This window comes from Bos grunniens, chromosome 29 (genome assembly GCF_055505025.1).
Source record: "Bos grunniens cultivar Pamir isolate PY7600 chromosome 29, Bosgru_T2T1.0, whole genome shotgun sequence".
NCBI classification, from domain to species: Eukaryota; Metazoa; Chordata; class Mammalia; order Artiodactyla; family Bovidae; genus Bos; species Bos grunniens.
In genome coordinates, this window is record NC_141193.1 from 37,263,747 (window position 1) to 37,287,251 (window position 23,505).

The following is a 23,505-nucleotide window of genomic DNA, read 5'->3' on the forward strand; positions in this document are numbered from 1 at the left end:
TTTAAAAAAGTATGTACCAGCTAAAATATATTTGTTGCTCATGTAATATGCACAGAGTGGTGGAGAGTTAGGACCACCTGGCGTGCCTGTTACCAGCTGAAGTCAAACAAGGAGATGCTCTGCTTTCTTGTTTAAGCTCATACTGAAAGCAAGTGTGCTCTTCCTGTGGTCTGTTTAATGCTACATTTTTCTCATATTTCTGCTTTATTAATACTGGTGATATCACTATTTATAATGGCCCCCAGGTACAGTGTTTAAGTGGTGTCAAATGTTCTAAGCTCCAGAAGGCTGCAATGTGCCTTATGCAGAAAACACAGGAGTTAGACAAGCTTTGTTCAACATTGAGTTACAGTGCTGTTGACTGTGAGTTCAAGGTGAAGGGATCAACAAAATAAAATCAGTAAGATGTATTCAAACATCAGATAAGATCACATACTTACCAGCTGAAAAAAATGTGACCAGGTTAGGTTAGGTTCATAGGAACCTAACCCTGTATGTTTCTTAAGAGTAATGGGTTAGTTTTCCTTAGGTTAGTGTTTGTGGTAATTTTAAAGACTATAACAACTTCCAATAAGGAGAATGGACTGTGTGTATATATGTGTATATTTGTGCATTTCTATACACAAATCTATATATTTTTCTATATATATGAGATGTCTCCTTTAGAAGAGCATTTTAGCTATATTCCCCATTAGCTTCAGTCACCAAACAATTCTGTACAGAAAGAAGCCACTAGTTTCTCTAAAGCAAGCCAAGGACCTTGCATGAAAAGATGATGATGAATAATATTCCTAACTATATTAGTCATTCAGATTTGTATCCTTTTATGCTTCTTAGGTTATTACATTTAAGTGAATGAGATTGTTACTGTGAGATTCAAAAAAAAAAAAAAGTGAATAACTGCCCCAAACTTACTCAGAGGGCAGCATTTTGAAAAGAATATTTCTAACTCAAACATCTCATTAAAAGTAAGAATAAGAAAAATTTCATGAGAAGTACTAGGGGAAACTGTTTATCCCCAAAATAACCATTTTGGCACCAAATCCCCCTTCCGATTACAGTATCTTCTATCTACCTCATTATTGTGCCTGAACTCTATCACAATGGTCATTTTGCCTCTGTATTACCTTTGACCCGCTCCTCAACCATTTTCAATGCAGGTAGTAAACTAGAATTATGGAATTTTATCATCACTCTACACTGGGGTGCCTACACATTTTTATACTTATGTATATGTGTGTGCAAGGAGGACATGGAAACCCACTCCAATATTCTTGCCTGGAGAACCCCATGGACAGAGGAACCTGGAGGATTATGGTCTATGGCATCACAAAGTCTCAGACACGACTGAGCAACTGAGCACAGCACAGCACAAACTACCCCGAAGGTCTTCCCCAGTGGCTCAGGAGGTAAACAATCTGTTTGCAATGCAGAAGATGCAGGTTCAGTCTCTGGGTTGGATAGATGATCTGGAGAAGGGACTGGCTACGCACTCTAGTATTCCTGCCTGGAGAAGTTCAAGGACAGAGGAGCCTGGTGGGCTACAATCCATGGGGTTAAAATGAGTTGGACACGACTGAGCAATGACACTACCACCTTCAAACTAAAACAAAACCACAAATTTTATTTCACACTCCATAGGAATTTCCAACCTTCACCTCAGTCTAAGCCAAAACTAGTTGTAGGAGAAGTTCATAGGAAGGTGGGAGAAGGTCATGTGTCCTGTTGACACATGAGCAGGACCCAGAGAATCAGAAACTCCCCACACCCTCCTCTGTCCTTGGAATATAGGATATCCACCCATTGTTCACATGGTCAGGAAGTCATTTCAAGGACACGACCTTGGGAGAGCAAGGTGCCATTGAAACTATCTGGACTGAATGCATGACTAAACCATATTAGGGCCTCCATATAAATCTGTAAGAGTCTGGCAGGTGTAGAGATCCAGTCATCTTGGGGACATCTAAGATAAGTCTTGTATGCAAGTTCTTTTGCTGAATTCAATTGCCACCTGCAAATCTGGAGCATTCTGTCTCTTTCTTTGATCTTTCTTTGTCCTCTGCATGTCGGGGCAAGTTTGCAAACCAACATCAGCATAGCAGAAAGAACATGATTTTTATTAAAATGTGATTTGCATTCTGACTTGACCACTTAATTGTGGAACATCCAAACAACTACAAAACTTTCCTAATCTTCAACCTCTTTACATGTGAAATGGATCATAGACTCAGACCACTTAGGAGATAGCTATGAGAATTGTGCTAGATCTTACATGAGAACACGCCTGGCATAAAGGGTCCACTTCACACGTTAGTTTTCTTTCCTTCAAGATCTTACGTGCATATCTTGAAATAGTTCAGTGACAAATCTGCTTCTTAAAGAGATGAGAGTTGCTGTTGTTTTAATTTTCAGAAATGTAAGAATCTGGATACAGCTGGAGAGCTGTGAATTATCAAAAAAAAAAGCCTCAGCTATAGGCAATAATTTTAATGTTAATTAACTCCATCTGGAAGGAAAAGCAGGTGTGGAAATTGATCACTTAAGTACAGAAAGCAAGGGCTGTTTACTAAACTCCCCCTAAATTAATTTGGCTGAGCTTGTGGTTAAATTGCTTTCAAGTCACTTTTCTATAAATGCCTTATACCAAGTGCTGAAATTGGAAAAAGAAGTAGACCAAGCAGATTTTAATGAAATGTAACAAATTGGACTGAAAGGTTACCTAAAAATAAAAATTACATTTTAAAAATGAAAAACAAAATGCAGCAGTTTGTTTTGCTTCAATAGCAGGTGGAATTTGAGCAAAATCTTAATTTATTCCCCAAATATTCTTCAGAAATCACCTGAATCAAAGCAAAATGGGTGCAGGAGAAAAGGCAGTATCTGTGGTCTCTGTCAAATATACTGCATCAGATGTGTCTGTGAGGCCCAGAGATCTACAGTTAACTACTCAGCTGATTTGTATTCTCCCTAAAACTTAGGATCATTTTCCTAAGGACAGAGAAATACCAAACCATGGAACAGTGATGCAGGGTCCTAGAAAGTTGACAAATTAGGACAATGGTTGTATGAAAAGGTCAAAGATAACAAATAAGTTTGGAAAATAAGAATCTGGATACCAAAATCAAATCTATATTTATCATTGAAGAACATTCTTATATACTGGTGACAATCATTTAATTTTTACCTTCTGTCATTACCTGACTTCTCAATAGAAAACCCAGATTCATTAAATGTCTTTCCAAGACCTTCCATAGTCTGATCTGATGGTCTATGCCATGCCAAAGTCTGATCCCAAAACAGCAACATCACATCACCCAGACTTAGAGCATCAAATGTGGTGCTGCTGCTGCTGCTAAGTCGCATCAGTCGTGTCCAGCTCTGTGCGACCCCATAAACGGCAGCCCACCAGGCTCCTCCATGCCTGGGATTCTCCAGGCAAGAACACCGGAGTGGGTTGCCATTTCCTTCTCCAATGCATGAAAGTGAAAGTGAAAATTAAGTTGTTCAGTCGTGTCCGACTCTTAGCGACCCCATGGACTATAGCCTACCAGGCTCCTCCGTCCATGGGATTCTCCAGGCAAAAGTACTGGAGTAGGTTGCCATTGCCTTCTACGATCAAACGTTCTAAGGGTGTGCTAAGTTGCTTCAGTCATGTCTGTCTCTTTGAGACCCCATGAACTATAGCCCGTCAGGCTCCTCTGCCCATGGGATTTTCCAGGCAAAAATACTGTAGTGGGTTGCCATTTCTGCATCCACAGGATCTTCCCTACCCAGAGACTGACTCCAAATCTCTTAGGTTTCTTGCACTGGCAGAAGGGTTCTTTATCATCCTATTACCACTAGCACCACCTATCAGACATTCTATGGATGGAGACCAGTGATCTGTGTTTTACCAAGGCCTCCAGGTGATTCTGATGCACAAAAGTGAGTTACTGTGCACCCATCATGATTCACCATGACCCAGCGGACTTTACTCAGTTTCTCTGAACAAGTCATTAGAGCTGAGACTTTAAAGTAGGAAACCTAATTGGGTCTGCTTTTTTCCCTTTCAAATGGAAAAGAAATTGCCAGAGCCTGATAATGTGCCCAACCATGAATGAACCAACGTGCACGCACGCTCCGTCCTGTCTGACTCTTTGTGACCCCATGGACTGTAGCCCACCAGGCTCCTCTCTCCAGTGGGATTTCTCAGGCAAGAATGCTGGAGTGGGTTGCCATTTCCTACTCCAGGGGATCTTCCTCATCCAGGGATCGAACCTGTATCTCCTGCATTGCAGGCAAATGCTTTACTGCAAAACCAGTCACCTGAGTATTTACTGCATGTAAGTGACTTTTCTGAGTGTTTTACATTTATTATCCAGTTAATCCTCATTAGAACCTAAGGATATAAGTTTGATTATTATCACTGTTTTGCACTGTGATGCTGAGATACAGCTGCTGCTGCTAAGTCACTTCAGTCGTGTCCAACTCTGTGTGACCCCATAGACGGCAGACCACCAGGCTCCCCCGTCCCTGGGATTCTCCTGCTGCTGCTAAGTCACTTCAGTCGTGTCCGACTCTGTGCGACCCCCATAGACGGTAGCCCACCAGGCTCCCTCGTCCCTGGGATTCTCCAGGCAAGAACACTGGAGTGGGTTGCCATTTTCTTCTCCAATGCATGAAAGTGAGAAGTGAAAGTGAAGTCACTCAGTCGTGTCCGACTCTTAGCGACCCCATGGACTGCAGCCCACCAGGCTCCTCCGTCCATGGGATTTTCCAGGCAAGAGTACTGGAGTGGGGTGCCATTGCCTTCTCCGTGGGATTCTCCAGAGTTGAGCAAAAACCGCAAGGCCACATAGCTACCTAGAGATAGAATCAGAAATTGAACTTAGCCTGTCTCTTGTACTAACGTCCTTCACTACTCTGTACACCACTTTCAGGAAATGTTAGCATACTCTAACACAACCTGAAGGATTTTCAACCTTGGTCTAGACAAAGACAAGGAAAGGAGCCCAGACTTAGGAAAGGAGTAGGACTGAATCTTCTTGACTATTTCCAAGATCGTAGGTGAAGATACTTTGACACTTGGAGTAACTTGGTTCTCAATATGCCTCCTTTTGTAAATTACCTCAAAATCTGCTTATTTTAGGTTTCAATTGAAGTAAGTTAGACAGTGAAAGACAAATATCATATGATATAACTTATATGTGGGATCCAAAAAGTGATACAAATGAACTTAGTTACAAAATAGAAATAGAGTCACAGATGTAGAAAACAAATTTATTGTTACTGGAGGTGGGGGGGAAGGGGAATAGAGATAAATTGGGAGGATGAGATTGACATATACACACTGCTATATATAAAATGTGTGTGTGTGTGTGTGTGTGTGTGTTTGTGTGTGTGTGTTAGTCACTCAGTCGTGTCCAGCTCTTTGTGACCCCATGGACTACAGCCTGCCAGGCTCCTCTTTCCTTGGAATTTTCCAGGCAAGGATATAGGATAAGAACCTACCATATAGCAAAGGGAACTCTTCTCAATAATCTGTAATGACCCACATGAGAAAGTAGTCAAAGAAAGAGTATAACTGATTCACGCTGCTGTAGAGTGGAAACTAACACAACATTGTAAGTCAACTGTGCTATAATAATATCTTAAAATAAAAATGTGACTTTATTAGAAAGAACTCCAGCTATGTGAATTTGAAGCAAAACACAGTATCAGAGACTATGTTTCCTCATCAAAAAAACTGAAGATAATAATACATAACCATGGAGGAATAATAGGAAAAGGGGATTATATGTGGACATGCATTTTTAAATTTTGAAACATTAATTATATGCTTATAATGTATAATATTTTTTACAGAGGACTTCAGGTACCTATTGATTGGAGAATGTCTCCTTGAATGATCATTTACACCACAACCAGCATTGTCTTTATAGATGGGGTGTACAAAGTGATTTTATTTTAGCAATTTACTCATCAAATCTTAACTTTCACCTCCCACCCCACAGTAGAACCATTTTTCAAACTTTCCTTACTATAAGCTTAATCAGAAATGCTTTTTATAAAGCTATATTCTCTAGTATTTCACCTGGGAATTGTATTTATTTTGTTCTTATATGGGACCCAGGACACTATATATTTTAAGAAACATCCTAAGTATCAAGTTTGTGCAAATGTAATTGTGGTTTTGTATTGTGAATTTTAAATCATTATAATTAGGCTCAAAGATCTTTATCAATCAAAATAGAAACCATTACAATCAACACATTTTTGCCAATGAGACATAAGTTTGTTTATTCCTGTAGTGTAAAAACCCATGCTTTGGGATTCTATGAACTCTTGGAAAGTATTTTCTAACTCCTGCTGGTTGTGGATGCATTTTTCCTGCAAAAAGTTGTTGATTTGCTTGAAGAAGTGATAGGTAGTTGGTACAAGCTCAGGTAAATATGGCAGATGACGCAAAACTTCAGAGCCCATTTCATTCAACTTTTGAAGCATTGCTTGTGTGATGTGTGGTCGACTGTTGTCATGGAGAATTGGGCCCTTCTGTTGACCAGTGACTATCTACAGGCATTGCAGTTTTCGGTGCATTTCTTCAGTTTGCTGAGCATGCTTCTCTGATGTACTAGTTTTGCTGGGATTCAGGAAGCCGTAGTGGATCAGATGGGAAGCAGACCACCAAACAGTGACCATGACCTTTTTTGGTATAAGTTTGCCTTCAGGAAGTGCTTTGGAGTTTCTCAGTCCAACCACTGAGCTAGTTGTCTCCTGTTGTCATATAAAATCCACTTGTCATTGCACATTGCAATCCTATCGAGAAATTTTTCATTGTTGTTGAGTAGAATAAAAGATGATACTTCAAAATAATGACTTCTTTTATTTACAGTCAGCTCATGAGGCACCCACTTATCAAGCCTTTTAAGCTTTCCAGTTTGCTTCAAATGCCAAATGGCCATAGCATGGTTGATGTTGAATTCTTTGGAAACTTCTCATAGCTATAAGAGGATCAGCTTTGATTATTGCTCTCAATGGGTTGTCAACTTCTGCTGGCTGACCACTATGTTCCTCAACTTCAAGTCTCTCATCTCCTTTGTAAAACTTCTTGAACCACAAATGCACTGTACTTTTGTTAGCAGTTCCTGGGCTAAATGTATTGTTGATGTTGCAAGTTGTCTCCCCTGCTTTACGACCTATTTTGAACTTAAATAAAAAAATCACTTGAATTTGCTTTTTGTCTAGCATCATTTCCCTAGTCTAAATATAAAATGCACATCATGTCACTAGCAAAAAACATAAAGTAAGAAACCTACATTAAAACAATGTATAGCATAATCATATTTACTTAAGAATGTATTCTTATATCAAATGACAAATTTCAACAATGCAAAAACCGCAATTACTTTTGCACCAGCCTAATAATTATGAGAGTATGGCAAGTACTACAGTAAATTCTAAAATTCTTTGGAGATTTAAAAACACATACTAGATAAAGTCATGTCACTTTTTTAATCTTTTAATAGCATAAAGATTATTTGGGGGCATAGATCTATTCATTTGTTCATGTAGTTATAAAAATATTTATTTTTCAATAAATAGAGGTTATTAGTGTTTATCCCAATACATCTGTCAGAAAGGATAGAGTTTTTTTTTTTTTTTCTGTTTTCCTGTAAAGAGGGTTTTAGAAAGTATTCACTTGGAAAGAGTAAATTAGGAGAGCAATATATTAGATATTCCAATTAATCCTCACTATAAATACTATCATATATTACAATAATTAAATCCAGATCATTCTTAGTGCATGTTGATTGAAGGTTAGTAGAGTTTGGAACAAGATAGGAAAACTTACTCCATGTGGTCACTAAGGGAGCCAGACTGATTTTCTCCTACCTTATGGTTATACAGTCTGGATAGTCAAGAAAGAGGAAGGGAGAGACCATAGTGCACTGGGACGACCCAGAGGGATGGTATGGGGAGGGAGGAGGGAGGAGGGTTCAGGATGGGGAACACATGTATACCTGTGGCGGATTCATTCTGATATTTGGCAAAACTAATACAATTATGTAAAGTTTAAAAATAAAATAAAATTAGAAAATAAATAAATAAATAAACACGGTGAGTGACACACAGCACTCAGCCCTGAACACCAAACTGTTCTAGTCTAAATAAAACGGGGCTTGGAAATGCAGAGTAGCGAATGCAGTATTTCACAAGCTTTACTATTTCTGCCTCAGTCTACTGTAAATTCAATGAGTACTCTAAAATAATCACCTAACTTTAAGCAATTTAAAGTTCTGAAGCAGTGTGGGAAGAAGAGAAACTAAATAAATCAGTCTGTCACCACAAAAATTGTAAATTTACTTAAGCCTTTAGGAGAGTAAATTGTTAATTATAAGGAGCATGCATTTAAGAAATAACATGTGTGATATATGCTTTCATTGCAAAAAAAATGGATACTTTTGAAAGCAGAGCATCATAAAAGAGACTGGGTAAATTAGAGCCACAGATTTAGAAAAAAATCTGGGAATATGCACGCATATCTTAGACTTTGAGGGGATCATGTTTATAAAAATATAAGCCATGGTTATGTAATAACTTGGGATAAATTGTGGAATTGAGCACATTAATCAAGAAATTACAGTATGACTCATCATAGGAAGAGAAGAAAAACAAAATATTTTTAAGAACCTTCCATATGCAAGGACTATGCTAATGCTTTACCTATGGTACTTCTATTGAATCACCACCAAAACCTCTCAGAAGCAAGGATTATTCCCATTTTACAGATGAAATCATAAATAAGATGCAACTTGGCACCCCACTCCAGTACTCCTGCCTGGAAAATCCCATGGACGGAGAAGCCTGGTGGGCTTCAGTCCATGGGGTCTCTAAGAGTCGGACACGACTGAGTGACTTCCCTTTCACTTTTCACTTTCATGCATTGGAGAAGGAAATGGCAACCCACTCCAGTGTTCTTGCCTGGAGAATCCTGGGGACGGCGGAGCCTGGTGGGCTGCCGTCTATGGGGTCACACAGAGTCGGACATGACTGAAGCGACTTAGCAGCAGCAGCAGCAACACTAACATTACACAACTAGTAAATAGCAGAATTAAGATTCAACTCCATGACTGTAGGTCCAAGCTTATATATGAGGATGTGTATATTTTTTCCATTATATTAAGTGATGGTATACTAACCTAGGATCTTCTTTACTAAAACCCTGTCTTTCTGAAAAAGAAAGAATACAGATGTCCCTTGTTTTATGATGGGGTTATATCCCAATAAATGCATTGCCTGTTGAAAATATAATGTCAAAAATTAAATTTTTACCTGCATCACAGCTGAGCATCTACCTTCAATACCCTCTGAACATTTACATCAGCCAACAGTTGGGCAAAATCATCTGCCCAAAGCCTATTATATAATGGTGTTGAATATCTCATGCAATGTATCAACTATTGTAATGTACATGAAAAATGGAATGATTGTATGTGTATAGACCAGTTGTAAGGGTATTGACTGTGATCATTTTGCTGACTGGGAGCTGAGGGCCCACTGCCCCTGCCCAGTTCATGAAAGATTATCACGCTGCATATCACTAGCCCAGCAAAGGACCGAAATGCAAAACTTGAAATATGGTTTCTAAAAAGTGCATATGGTTTTTGAATCATTGTAAATTTGAAAAAGCCCCACCAGCATAAGTCGGGGACCATCTGCACTTCTAGGCCTCTACATTAGTAATTTTTAATGAAGTTCTAATCTGTCTACATCCATATTCAGTGAACCTGTGTTAACTTGATGTATAATATTTCTGTACTACAGGACTATGGACATGTGAAACAAATAGACGAGATCATTGAGGCATATTCCTTTGAACAGTCCTTCTAAATTGTACAAGAATTGGCAGCTAATTAGCAACTCATTAGCAGCATTGATAAACCATGTGAGAAAAACAAATGCTGTGCTAACAGAAGGAATAGAGCTTTCCAATGAATATGAAATAGAGTACAGGATAAAAGCAAATTGTTTAACAGAATGTCTTGTGTGTGTTAGTCACTGAGTTGTGTCCGACTCTTTACGATCCCATGGACTGTAGCCTGTCAGGCTTCCCTGTCAATGGAAATTTCCAGGCAAGAATACTGGAGTGGGTTGCCATTCCCTTCTCCGGGGAGTCTTCCCGACCCAGGGATTGAACCTGGGTCTCCAGCATTGCATTGCATTCTTTACCATCTGAGCCTAGATTTCTAAATGATTTCTATTTTATGTTTTCTTAGTCATTCATACATTCAAATATTTATAAATCAACATCTTCAAAGCAATATGTTAGTTCATTGGAGATGAGAAATATGTGTTGAACGCATTCCTTGCCTTCAAGAAGTTCACAAAACAGCAAGATGATTATGGAATTGACACATTTCTTCTTTTTGTAAGCGACCTTCATCAAGCCTGAAAATGGTCTTTTTAGGTAAAAATTGGCATTACATCAATGTTTACACCCATGTACATCTGACCACATATCTGCTTTGTAGACAGAGAGCTGTTAAAGTAAGCATAAGTTCAGGCTAAGAAATTCATGTCTGTGAGATTAGGAAAATTTTTTGATGTATACAAGAATTAGATCTATGAGATTAAAGTATTTTGAATGACCAGACTTAGTTTTCAGGCCAATCTATTCTTCTAATTAAAAGAGAACATCACATATTAATGCACACAAGTGGAATCTAGAAACATGACATATATGATCTTATTTGCAAAGCAGAAATAGAGACACAGATGAAAGAACAAACATATGGATCCCAAGGGGGAAACGGGAGGTGGGAGGAATTTTGAGATTGACACATATATACTATTGGTATATGTATAAAATAGATAAATAATGAGAACCTACTGTATAGCACAGGGAGCTCTGCTTAATGGACTGTGGTGATCTAAATGGGACAGAAATCCAAAAGGGAGGGGATATATATATATATATATATATGTATGTATATATATGACTGATTCACTTTTCTATACAGTAGAAACTAACATAAGATTATAAAGCAGCTGTACTCTGCTCAGACAGTAAAGAATCCGCCTGCAATGCGGGAGACCTGGGTTCAGTCCCTGGATTGGGAAGATCCACTGGAGAAGAGGACAGCCACCCACTCCAGTACTCTGGCCTGGAGAATTCCATGGACTATATGGCCTGGTTGGCTACAATCCATGAGGTCACAAGGAACTGGACATGACTGAGTCACTTTCACTTTCATACTCTGCTAAAAGTTCATTAAAAATAGATTTTAAAAAAGCATACCATTATTCTAGATTTCTGCTAAAAGGAAATTCTAACTCCTTAAAATGGTCCACAAGATCTTAACTTATCTTTCCAGTCCTCCTGTGTTCTATCCTAAACTATCTGGGTTTCAGAATATGCCACTCTAGATCCTATCTGTGTTATTCTTTTATGTTGAATGACTCTCACCCACCGAACCAACTCTGTCTATCTTTACAATTCCTTCTCATACATCAAGATGCAGGTAACATCATGAAACCTAGTAAGAGTGAGATTTGCAACCCTTTCTATCTGCCTACATTGAATGTGGCATACCATATAATATGTACCTTATTTGTCTTCTATTTTCCCTTTGGACTTCTTGAGAGCAAAGTCTAGGTCTTTTCATGTCTGAATCTTTAGTGGCTAATACTGGGCAGGGATATAGTATGAAATTAATAAATATTTGAATGATTAAATTAATTAATAACTATGTACTATTTCAATTCACATCTATAATATGCACATTTGAATGCTGAACCAGTTGGTATCATGGTCACAGGAGACTCTAAACTACAGACATGGATAAAAGACAAAAGCATGTATAAATATTTGTCTCTTAAAAGAACTAATCCAGCTATTTCAATAAAGTAATTAAACATATAATCTTATAGAACAAAGCTTTAAAGAAATAAATGAAAAAAATTTTATGGTTCCTCTCAATGACATTTATTCCTGTTTTGAGCATAGCTTGGTAAAATAATTCTATCTGGGAGATTTGATTAGAATTATAGAACACAGAATTCTCTCCTTCAGCAGATAGAAGATATTATTATATTGTGTGAGTTTTCTTTACAACTTGCCTTTGCAAAAGATCTAACACTTAAAACAAGTGTGTCTTTCTCTCTCTCTCTTTTTTTAACTTTCCTTAAGTACAAACAGAACAGAAATTTTAAAAAAAGTTAGGTTCATACAACTATAATGAATGTAATTTAAAAACTGAGTCCCAGGTATTCATGAAGCAAATAAAAAAACTGAGGAATGAAAATAGGAAATGACTTATGAAAAGCCAGCCAGTGAATACCACAATAAGAATTGGTTATCTTACTTTCTACTTTAGTGTTCTGCCCACTAAACCACCTTTCTCATTTACTTTATCTATTCTGAGAGTAAATTTCTTCACTGAATTGCTAGGTACTTATGACTAAGGGATTCAGGCCAATAAAAGCAATTGATTTACACCTAATTTAAAATGGCAAGTAACTACCAGCTTTAAGATGGACAACTTTTGACAAAATGAAGAAAAATGTGATATCGATTTGAGAGTATGGTGGTCAACTTGTGCTTTGTCTCCTGGAAGAGATTAACCTCTCTTACAGAAAAGATGGAAGAAATCCACTTCATTTTAGTACTCCATTAACTTTGAAATCTAGGGTCCATTAAAGTCAGAAAACTGTTGGTGGTTACAGTGGTGGTAGTTTTGAGTGGCAGGGAAAAAAGAGCAGTAGGGAATGAGAGATAGGTCCATTTGGTCTCATAAAGCCACAACAAATGAATTTCTATGATAGGGACACATGTATGATTGCCTTCCAGATGTGAAAATGAGACAGAGTTCCACGAGAATTAAAATATTTGGATAGAAGGTTTAACAGCAAATTCCCAGACCCTTTCTTTTGGAAAACTTCAAGTCTGTATATCTTCTATCACTGGTTTTATTTGGATTAAAAAAAATAGAATAAATTCTAAAATTTAAAAGCATATATATTCTAAGCAGAGAAACATAGACTTTAAGAAAAAATAGAATTTTCAATAGAAGGCAAAATGGCATTGCTTTGTTGAAATAGGATAAGAAAACCAAAAATGAAAAAGAGGTTTAAAAAGAACACAACATTTTTTCTACTTTCAAAAAATTTCCTAGAAAAATAGGCAACAGCATCAAACTAATTTGAAAAAGAGTACAAAAAATGTAAAATTGTATTATCAGTGTACAAAAACACATGTAAAGCTATAAGAAATTTAATTAATAGTTCAAAGAAAGATTGAGAAGTCTCTTGAGAATACAAAACAAAAAGTGTGACAAAGATTAAAGTCATGAAAGAGATAGATACAGGAACCAATAATAATAATGTAAAATACTGAGATCTTAGGATTTCAGGACAAATGAAATTTTACAATAAACAGCAACAAAGTTGAAAAAATCTCTCAGGAAGTAAACATGTGATTATCTTAAAATTTTTAAGGCAAAACTGAAGAGACATGTTCAGAACCAAGATGAATTTTGAAAACAAATAAAGGTTGACTTTCAGTGATAAAGATTTAAAAAGACCCAAACATTAAAATAGTATCCAAAAGTATATGGAATTATACAGATTCAATCATCCCTAAGACAATAAATGGGCTTCCCTAGTGGCTCAGATGGTAGAGAATCTGATAAATCCTCAAAAACCTCTCATTAGGAGAGTCTTTAATTCTCACTTATCTAATTATTAATATACATATTTATTGTAGGAAACACTTCTTAGAAGTAGAGAAAACATGCTTGTGTACATGCATATGCATGTGTTATGTGTATATACAAATGCACACACACACATTTAAAGCAACTCCAAAGCATGTTAACCTTGCATACTTTCTAGTGTGTGGTACCTAAGCCATGGTTACATTCTGTGTGTGTGTGCGTGTGTGTGTGATTGAATCTTAATGACTAATCGATGTGATGTTAAAAAGCCCAGGTCTTTTTCCTCAATTGCGATCTACTCTTAAAGGCCTGACCAGCTCTGGAGCTCCTCATGGGAATTGCTAACACATCTGTTGCAACATCCTCATTCAACCAGTCTTGAATCCCTACTCCTGATGTGGTATTCATGAGACATTTCACTCCCACTTCCACCCAAAAACAAACAAACAAATCAATCTACTTAAACAAATCTCTTGCTCATAATGTTTCCTGAAGGAACAAAAATCTAAAGCAGAAAGAAAGCCTCCTACTCTGCTACTGATGAAACTGCTATTGCAAGGTATAGATGAGGTGTAGCATGCTCACAACTCTGCTTGAAAACAACACTTGGGTTGAATATAGCTGACAAAGTGTTCTTTATAATAGCTCTAGCCATCACAGTAGTTTTACTTTCTTCAATATCTTTCAAAGAAAGATAAATCAAAATTCAGTTCAGTTCAGTCAGTCACTCAGTCATGTCCGACTCTTTGCAACCCCATGAATCGCAGCACTCCAGGCCTCCCTGTCCATCACCAACTCCCGGAGTTCACCCAAACCCATGTCCATTGAATCAGTGATGCAATCCAGCCTCTGTTGTCCCCTTCTCCTCCTGCTCTCAATCTTTCCCAGCGTCAGGGTCTTTTCCAATGAGTCAACTCTTCACATGAGGTGGCCAAAGTATTGGAGTTTCAGCCTTAGCATCAGTCCTTCCAATGAACACCCAGGACTGGTCTCCTTTAGGATGGACTGGTTGGATCTCCAATTAGGTATACTTAAATTCTGATATGACTATAAATGCATATGTGTATATCTTCAACAAGAAAGAGAAGTGGATGGGAGGTTTCAAGTTTCAAAATACCAACTCTCTTGTTTCATAATGATGCAAGTGGAGCTGCTGGCCCAAAATAAACTTGTTTCAATTTCCAATGAGTTGACCTGAAGTCCTTTCATAAACACTTTTAGGTATTTTTCTCATCTTCAAACAAAATTCAGAAAGGTATCCATAGTCATAGGAGGAGAAAATGAAGCTTGAAGAGCTTAAACAACTGATTCGAAGTCCCAAAGCATCAAGTGATGAGACTGGGATTTGAACTAGCATAGTTGCTTTCAAAGTCTTAATTATTTGACCTCTTTTATGAAATCACTGTTCCAAAATATGATTTAGAGATCACTTAATTTACTGGGAGAATGGAGGAATCCAAACATCAGTATCTGCACTCATAAATGATTACTTTCCTTGAGGAATCAAGATCAACATATGGTATGCATGAAAGCCTGTATCAAGACATCTGGGTTCAAATTTGGACTTTTCCTCTAAATGGCTGGATAACTTTGGCTAAGTTACTTGATCTGTCCAAATTTCACCTGATTTCCTTCACCTGAATATCTAGCAATAACATGCTGCCAGCGTTTATGTGGGAATAAAATGTGGTGATAAATTTAAATGCTTAGCACAGTACTTGGCACACAATAAGCACTCAGTAAGTGTGAGCTATTACCATTCTAACTTGTCTAGATAAAACATGTGAAAGAACAATATGGAAAGATCATTTGATTTTCTGTTTTTGATGTGGGATAATATGACATTGTAAATCTCAAAAGCTGACAAGGTATTTCAAGGTCAAACATTTAACAATAACCAATTAATTATATTTTCCTCTTAGTGAATCATTATTGGAAGAAATCATTAGGTGACCTTTTTTGGTTACAGCAATTCAATAAAAAATACATTAGCCAGTGTTTCAGGAACATTAGTCTAATGTGCTTTTAGAGATCACCTTCTCTGAGCAGTATAATAAGTTTGTGTGAAAAGCATAAAGCATGTAATATATAATAAGATTTGGACTTTAATGAACCATCTTGGCAAACTGACTGGTACAATAATTCAAAGGTGAGCTTTCCTTAATTAATGAATTAAAAAAGCCAAGAGTATGCCCTAAATGCTACACTTGATTATGCTTTCACTTATTTTCCGTTTTTAATCATATACCCCTGATTTGTTGAGTAATATGAAGTAAATCCTAAGTGACCTTGGCTATGAAAATAATAGGGAAGAACTGAAACTTACAAAGAGATGGCACGAGTAGCAAGTTGTATAGCTTCCAAAGCATACTTTTTATCCTTAAAAATATTAGTAAATTTAACTTATATTTAATTTTGAATCAGCTCAGATATTTTTCTGAAACTACTCCCTACCAGATGTTTAGTACAAAATGGGTACTACTAAGCCACTAAGTCAGAATTAGGTAAACATTCACATTGAAAGATTTTAAGAGCAAAGACTAGTAGATCATTTCAAATAGTAACTTCATCGCTCTTAATCCTATAGACTTTGAAAAAGAGTGAAGACAGTTTATTGTATTGTGTATCTAACTATCCTATAAGGTAGTAAGCTTCCTAACCGTAGAAACTTCTCAGAACTGCATGGTATTTATGATATTTAGCAAATGCCTAGGAAATTGTCTAGAATGCACTGACTGTGTGATTGCTGAAGACATGACTGAATGAGAAAGTGATAAATAGCAAGTAAATATCTTCATTTAGGTTAAAAGTTTCCTATTAATATATCATAATTTATATAGCTATGGCCAGAAGTTAGTTATGCAAACATAATATTTCAACAGATCTAAGGTGCCATAAGATTAAGAAAGAAAATAAAAACACTATTAATTTATCTGTGATATGTCCTCATTACTGAGACATAGCCAATTTTCAGTGATATAAAATTTGTATTAAAATTTTACAATATTATTTTATTTTTTAAATAATTTTATGTGAATAAGCTTTCAAGTTTATTAAAAGTGTTGACTTTAAAAAATGTACAACATAAAAGTTGTGAATTGAGTTTTATTTGGGGAAAATTGGGGACTGAAGTCCAGGAGACAGCATTGCAAATTGCTCTGAGAAGCTGCTCGAAGGAGGCAAGGGGAGGGGCTAGGATATGTAAGAATTGCAACAATGGACAGGCTATCCTGAGGGAGTTAACTTAGACTGATAAGGAGTCCAAGCCTAAGGCCCCTTTAGGAAGGAGGTAAACATTGTTTTTTGTTTTTATTTAACATTCTTTTACCTTAGACACGTAGGCCTAAGTACAGCAGGCAGCAGTATCTCTTGTTCAAGAACATGCTTTTCTGCACTCAGAATGTATGCTATGGAGGTCTGGGTAAAAGTTGCACAGCCTTGAGCTTTGGGTTAACCTGTTCCTTCTGACTAATCTCATTCTGATGTCATCCCAGGATGTAAGTTACAGGAAAGGGCCTGGAGGAAATTTTCAGAGCCTTGAGGTATTTCTTTTTCCATTCTTAGCAGCTAGCAGAAAAGTATATAATACCCTGCAACCTACCAGGATCCTCCGTCCATGGGATTTTCCAGGCAAGAGTACTGGAGTGGGCTGCCATTGCCTTCTCCATGCTTAAAACTAGCCAGGTGGATAATCTTTCTACCCTCTTCCAACGTCTGTGTCAGAAGCTTTTTTCCGTCACTATCACTTTAATAAAATTTCTACTACACAAAGCTCTGAGGGACTGAGACTGTCTTTGGTCCTGGAGTTAAATCTTCTTCGGAGACCATGAATCTGGTGAAACACCGTAATCTTTCATCTATCACTTTGGGGTAGTATCTGGGATCACAAGACAAGGTATAAGCTATCAGTCAGAACATCATTAAGATTATTGTTAAAGAATCCCGATATGTCAAGTTAAGGAACTTAGCACTTTTCTATGTATGAGAAGATGCATGAGTCTGGATCCACTAAAATCATTCATTTGATATTGCACCCCACCTATCTGGGGCCAGTATCCTGTGTTTGCACATCCTGAGTGTCCTCAGGACTCACCATGGAGAGTGGCTGCAGTCTGATGACTGCTAGATGGCAGGTTTTCTTCTCCTTCCAAGTTCCTTCAGGCTCACAAGCTCGCCACCCATGATGGCTGCAATTGTTGATGACTATGGCATCCTTTGTTTACCGATATGGCAGGAAATAGTCTATTGTAAAAAATTATTTAACACTCCTTGAAGAGGAAAAATTAGTTGAATAAAGCCACTGAGGAAAGTATAGATAAATCTATGCTCTTCAAATATATATATATATATATTTCGGGAGCTAATTCAGCCAAGCTGAAGATCTAAAACTTTTCTGCAGGAAATTGAGCTTTCTGTTGTATTTATATCCAAAAACTGTTAGAAGAACAGTACTATTTTTCTAGGGTTGTTGTAAGGAGCTACAGCATGGAAACAACAAATGTAATAGCTATTTCAGCACTCCCCCACTCCTCCCGCCACGAGATATTGTACTTACTATGTAATAGAAAGGATTTAGTTCTAGAAAGAAGACTATAAATTTCAGTATGTTTAAGATAATTTACATCTGGTACAACTAATGACAGCTATAACTTTTAAACTTTCACTGTTTCCTAAGCTAACCATGCTGCATTGCCTTCCACAACTGCATAAATCATATAAACATAGATAGTCATAGAGTTACAGCTTATGCCTTCTATTTTAAAGTAAATAAAGAGAGATGAACACATATTAGAAAGCTTCATCTTTTTGGAACTCTGGTGTCAGGAAACCAATTAATTTAAGGCTCTGGAGAATTGAATGTGCCTTGTGACTTTCAGCCTTAGCTTAACAAAACCAGATAACAGCATGATAAGCCACCAACTATTTTAAATATTACGGAGCTAATTTAGCTCATTATATTGGAATAAATAAATGTCTAAGGCATTGCGTTATTTTCTTTTATATAAAGTGGGGCTTCTTCTAAAGGGAGGCATTCTGGTTTCACCTATTTTCTTCTCGAAGAGGGGATTTATTTTATGTCTATACCCTTTCATGATAAACCTTAGATTAACTAGAGACTGAGTTAATAGTTTTGTACAACCTTCTAGAATCTTCATATCCCTTATCTGTAATAAAAGAACATCTGCCCACCTCCATGTAATATGCTGAAAATGAAACAAGGTTGAGAGATCTGTCAGGCAAGGGCTCCTGCCTCTCTCTAACTTCCCTGTTAGCTGACAGTAACAATGGTAACAGTGTTATAACTGAACCCTCACAACTTTAGATTGCAAGGAGATCAAACCAGTCAATTCTAAAGGAAATCAACCCTGAATATTCATTGGAAGGACTGATGCTGAAGCTGAAGCTCCAATACTTTGACCACTTGATACAAAAAGTGGACACATTGGAAAAGACCCTGATGCTGGGAAAGATTGCAGGCAAAAGGAGAAGAGGGCAGCAGAGGATGAGATGGTTAGATAGCATCACTGATTCAATGGACATGAACTTGAGCAAACTCTGAGAAGCAGTGGAGGACAGAGTATTGCAGTACATGGGGTCGCAAAGACTCGGACATGACTTAGCAACTAAACAACATAATAACACAACTTTAGGTCATGATATGGTTCCTCCTGAAAGTATCAACTAAACTGCCTAATTATAAAAATCATAAGATTTTAATAAAGGGATGCGTTTTTTAATCTCTATATCCTCCAGAGCCCTTTGGAGTAGGGCTCTCCTGTCTCTTGCCAGGCTAGTTCGCATCTTCCTAGCAACCATGGAGCACAACGATGCTATCCTCGTTGACCAGAGGCTGAGATATTCATGGCTCACCTCTTGTGGATCTGGTTAAACTGCTTTACAAAGACTTGGCCATACTCATTCTGTATATTCAGATAGTAAGCTTTTTTATACCTCCTCTCCCTATGGGGGTAAACACACCCAAGCTCACACTGCCTAGACCACACTAAGACCACGCTAAGAATTGTCTGCTGCTGCTGCTGCTGCTAAGTCGCTTCAGTCGTGTCTGACTCTGTGCGACACCATAGACAGCAGCCCACCAGGCCCTGCTGTCCCTGGGATTCTCCAGGCAAGAACACTGGAGTGGGTTGCCATTTCCTTCTCCACCACACTAAAAATTGCCCGTTTCTTCCACTTGAATGTAGGTTAGCTTAGTACCCTGACAATGCTTGTTTGTGATTGCCTGGTAGTATTTTTGTGATGATCAAATAAGTCAATAGATACAAAATGGTTTGAAAAGTGTCTAGCCCTAGGATGTTTTTAGTAACTATTGACTAACATCACTACTGTCATTATCATTGTTGATAAATGGACCTTTGAATAGCCACCATATCTCAGGCTTTTTAGATTCTATGGATCAGGAAGAAAGAGTCTCATTTTGCCTTCTAAATGCAAATTTATCTACTAACAAACTTTGCTAACATCATTAGCACATTATTTCTCATTTGTCTTTCATCCTAATGAAGATGATTCGTTGGCCTGGAATCTAAGTGTAGGTGGATGGTAGAATGTTCACACACCAAAAACTCTAAGAAGTCTTAACCAGAGTGATTATTTTTTAATTCCTAAAAATATTTGCAAAAAAAATCCCTAGATTTTATCAGCAACTAACAATTGCTACTGCCCAAAATAAATAATCAATACTCTGAGACTGTGGTCTTGTATTCTATGGATTACATATTTGTATATATAGCAATAGATAGCTCCATATGCATAACAATGAAAGTTGGGGGGGACATGAGGAAAGAAATTTTCATTTGAAATAAGAATCTAGGATAACTGTCTACTTCACTAGTTTTGTGGCTTAAGCAAACTATTTAATATTGCCAAATCTCAGTTTGCCTGTATGCAACATGGAATAAATATCAGCTGCTCTTCTTGCCTTTAAATTGTACTTTCAATTTGATACCTCCAAAGAAGTAATACATAAGAAAGTCTTTTGTATGCTGAAAAGTAGTATGCATATGTAAGGGTTTGTTAACTGTAAAATAATATGATAAACACTGAAGTTAAACTTTATAGACTGTGTTGCACTGAGGGTGCAGACATCTGTCTCTTCCCCAAACACTAATCCCATTTGTAGTACATAATTGCACAACTTGGAAAGAAAAATGTTATGATAATCCCAGGCGGTTCCCATTCACCTTCACGAGTTGTTTCTACACTTGCCCCAGAAAACGAATTGTTAATGTGTGTGCTACAAATAATGGCATAAATAATGACCGTGCCAAAGAAACAATCAGCGATTATCCATGCACATTTTATAATAGTCACTTCCAAGTGCGAAATGTTTGGCAACTTAAAGGAAAAAGTTGAACTTGTTAATTTTCTAGCAGGAAGGTTAAGTAGAGAGGAAGCAATTCAAACATATGTGAGCAGCCGGGCTCCCTGGCACTTGAAATCCCTCAACAGCTGGTGGAGAGGGCCTACTGTTGGGGATGCATAAGGGCTGGAGGGGATGGGAAGAAAAGGAATGGGCAAGAGAAGACATTGCAGATGTTTTCTTGCAGATTTGTTCTATGTTACTGTCAAAAACTTTTCCAATTACGAGCAAAACTTCTGTAATGGTATAGATAATGACTTCTGAGAACCTATATCATATTAGAAATTATTATTACATGTATATGTTATTATTATTATATGTATATGTAATAATCTCATTTAATCTCCACAAACCATGAAGACAGAAAGATGATACCCATTCTGTAATTTGTATAAATGGAGTTTAGGAGTTTTAAGTGATTTAATTAATGTCAGTGATAGGATCAGTATTCCAATCTGTGTCTATCTGGCTCTGAAGCCCCCATTCTTTATATTGTAAGCGGTTGCCAACTTGGCACTGGGGACAGTTTTCGTGGAAGGCAATTTTTCCACGGGGTGGTGGTAGGGTATGGTGTGGGGATGATTCAAGCACATTACATTTAGTATGCACTTTATTCCTATTATTATTACATCAGCTCTACCTCAGATTATCAGGCATTAGAGCCTGGAGTTTGAGCACCCCTGTTTCATAGCACTCCACTCTCTCTTCAGATCAGGCATATGAAGAAAGGGTCAAGGTGAAGGTGAAAGTTGCTCAGTCGTGTTCGACTCTTTGCAACCCCATGGACTATACAGTACATGGAATTCTCCAGGCCAAAATACTGGAGTGGGTAGCCTTTCCCTTCTCCAGGGGATCTTCCCAACCCAGGGATTGAACCCAGGTCTCCCGCATTGCAGGCAGATTCTTTACCAGCTGAGCCACAAGAGCAGCCCAAGAATACTGGAGTGAGTAGCCTATCCCTTCTCCAGAGGATCTTCCTGACCCAGGAATCGAACTGGGGTCTCCTGCATTGCACACGGATTCTTTAACAACTGAGCTATGAGGGAAGCCCAGAAAAGGCCAAAGAGACCTTCAAATGAATAAGGTTTCCACACTTGCTATCACACACCTTCATGGCAACCAAAGAGAGGCATTCTGTTTTGTATCAAATTTTAACATTAGGCCACAAAATAGACACAGATGTATAGAACAGTCTTTTGGACTCTGTGGGAGAGGGCGAGGGCGGGATGATATGGGAGAATGGCATTGAAACATGTATATTATCACATGTGAAATGAATCACCAGTCTAGGTTCGATACATGACACAGGGTGCTCAGGGCTGGTACACTGGGATGACCGAGAGGGATGGGATGGGGAGGGAAGTGGGAGGGGGGTTCAGGATGGGGAACACATGTACACCCATGGCAGATTCATGTCAATGTATGGCAAAACCAATACAATATTGTAAAGTAAAAAAATTAATACATTAAAAAAAATTAGACAGTGTGACCATCGCAGTGACAATTTCACATAGTTCAAGTTCATATATGAACAAACACTTCATCTTCTATGCTCCAACCTAAAGTGAATCCTCTCTACTTTGACTGTCTAGCCACACTTCAGTCTTTCACTCTACTGTCCAAGTTCCAAAAATCCTTTTAATCCATTCAGACTTAGCTCAAATGTCACCTCCTTTAAGCCATTCCTCAACACCTTTTATAGAAAAAAACTCATAATGACCTTGAATAGGAAATTCTTTCCATGTGCTCTTAAGATTCTTCATCTGAAGCCTTCTTAGAGCATTTTTTTACTTTAATTATATTAATATTTTGGGTCCATATTTCATAATAAATAAAAGATTGTAATCTCAAGGGAGTAGACCAGGTGTTCATATTTTAATTCTTTAAGACAGGAACTATAGTATTCAATAAATGTATATACAAATAATGATGCCAAATATAAACTACACATACCTATATCTTATCAACTTTCATATTGCTTTGAAGATGTCTATTTATAATGTGCTTGACTCTAGCACTTAAGTAGGGGGACCTTGCTTTATACAGATCTTCAAAGCACCCAAATCTATTCTAGAGCCAAGCACTTAGGCGGTGCTCATTGATGCACATTCCATATACAGTGGGCTCCCATGCCCACTGCTGGAACTGGAGTTCCAACTGCACCCAGTAACTAGGATGGATGTAGCTTTTGTTTCTGTTCATCAGCTTTGTGTGTACTTTGGTGCCATGCTTGGCTTCCATGGCTCTTACAGTAAAATTTGGTTCACCAGTTCATTCTCCAATAAAGTGCCTTATGTGCAAATGGCAGTGATCCTGTTTCCTTGTGAAAAGAACTCTTGAGATTTACTCTCTGAACATCTGTCATATACAACATAAAGTAGAGTATATGTATGTATTATATGTATCATATTTTAGATTACATCCCTAATA

General features: G+C 37.6%; 1 long non-coding RNA gene across 2 annotated transcripts in view; it reads right to left on the bottom strand.

Moving 5' to 3' along the window:
• The window catches only part of LOC147342506 (uncharacterized), a 1,735,326-nt gene that overhangs the window by 1,310,497 nt on the left and 401,324 nt on the right, over nucleotides 1-23,505 (bottom strand). The window lies entirely within an intron of this gene.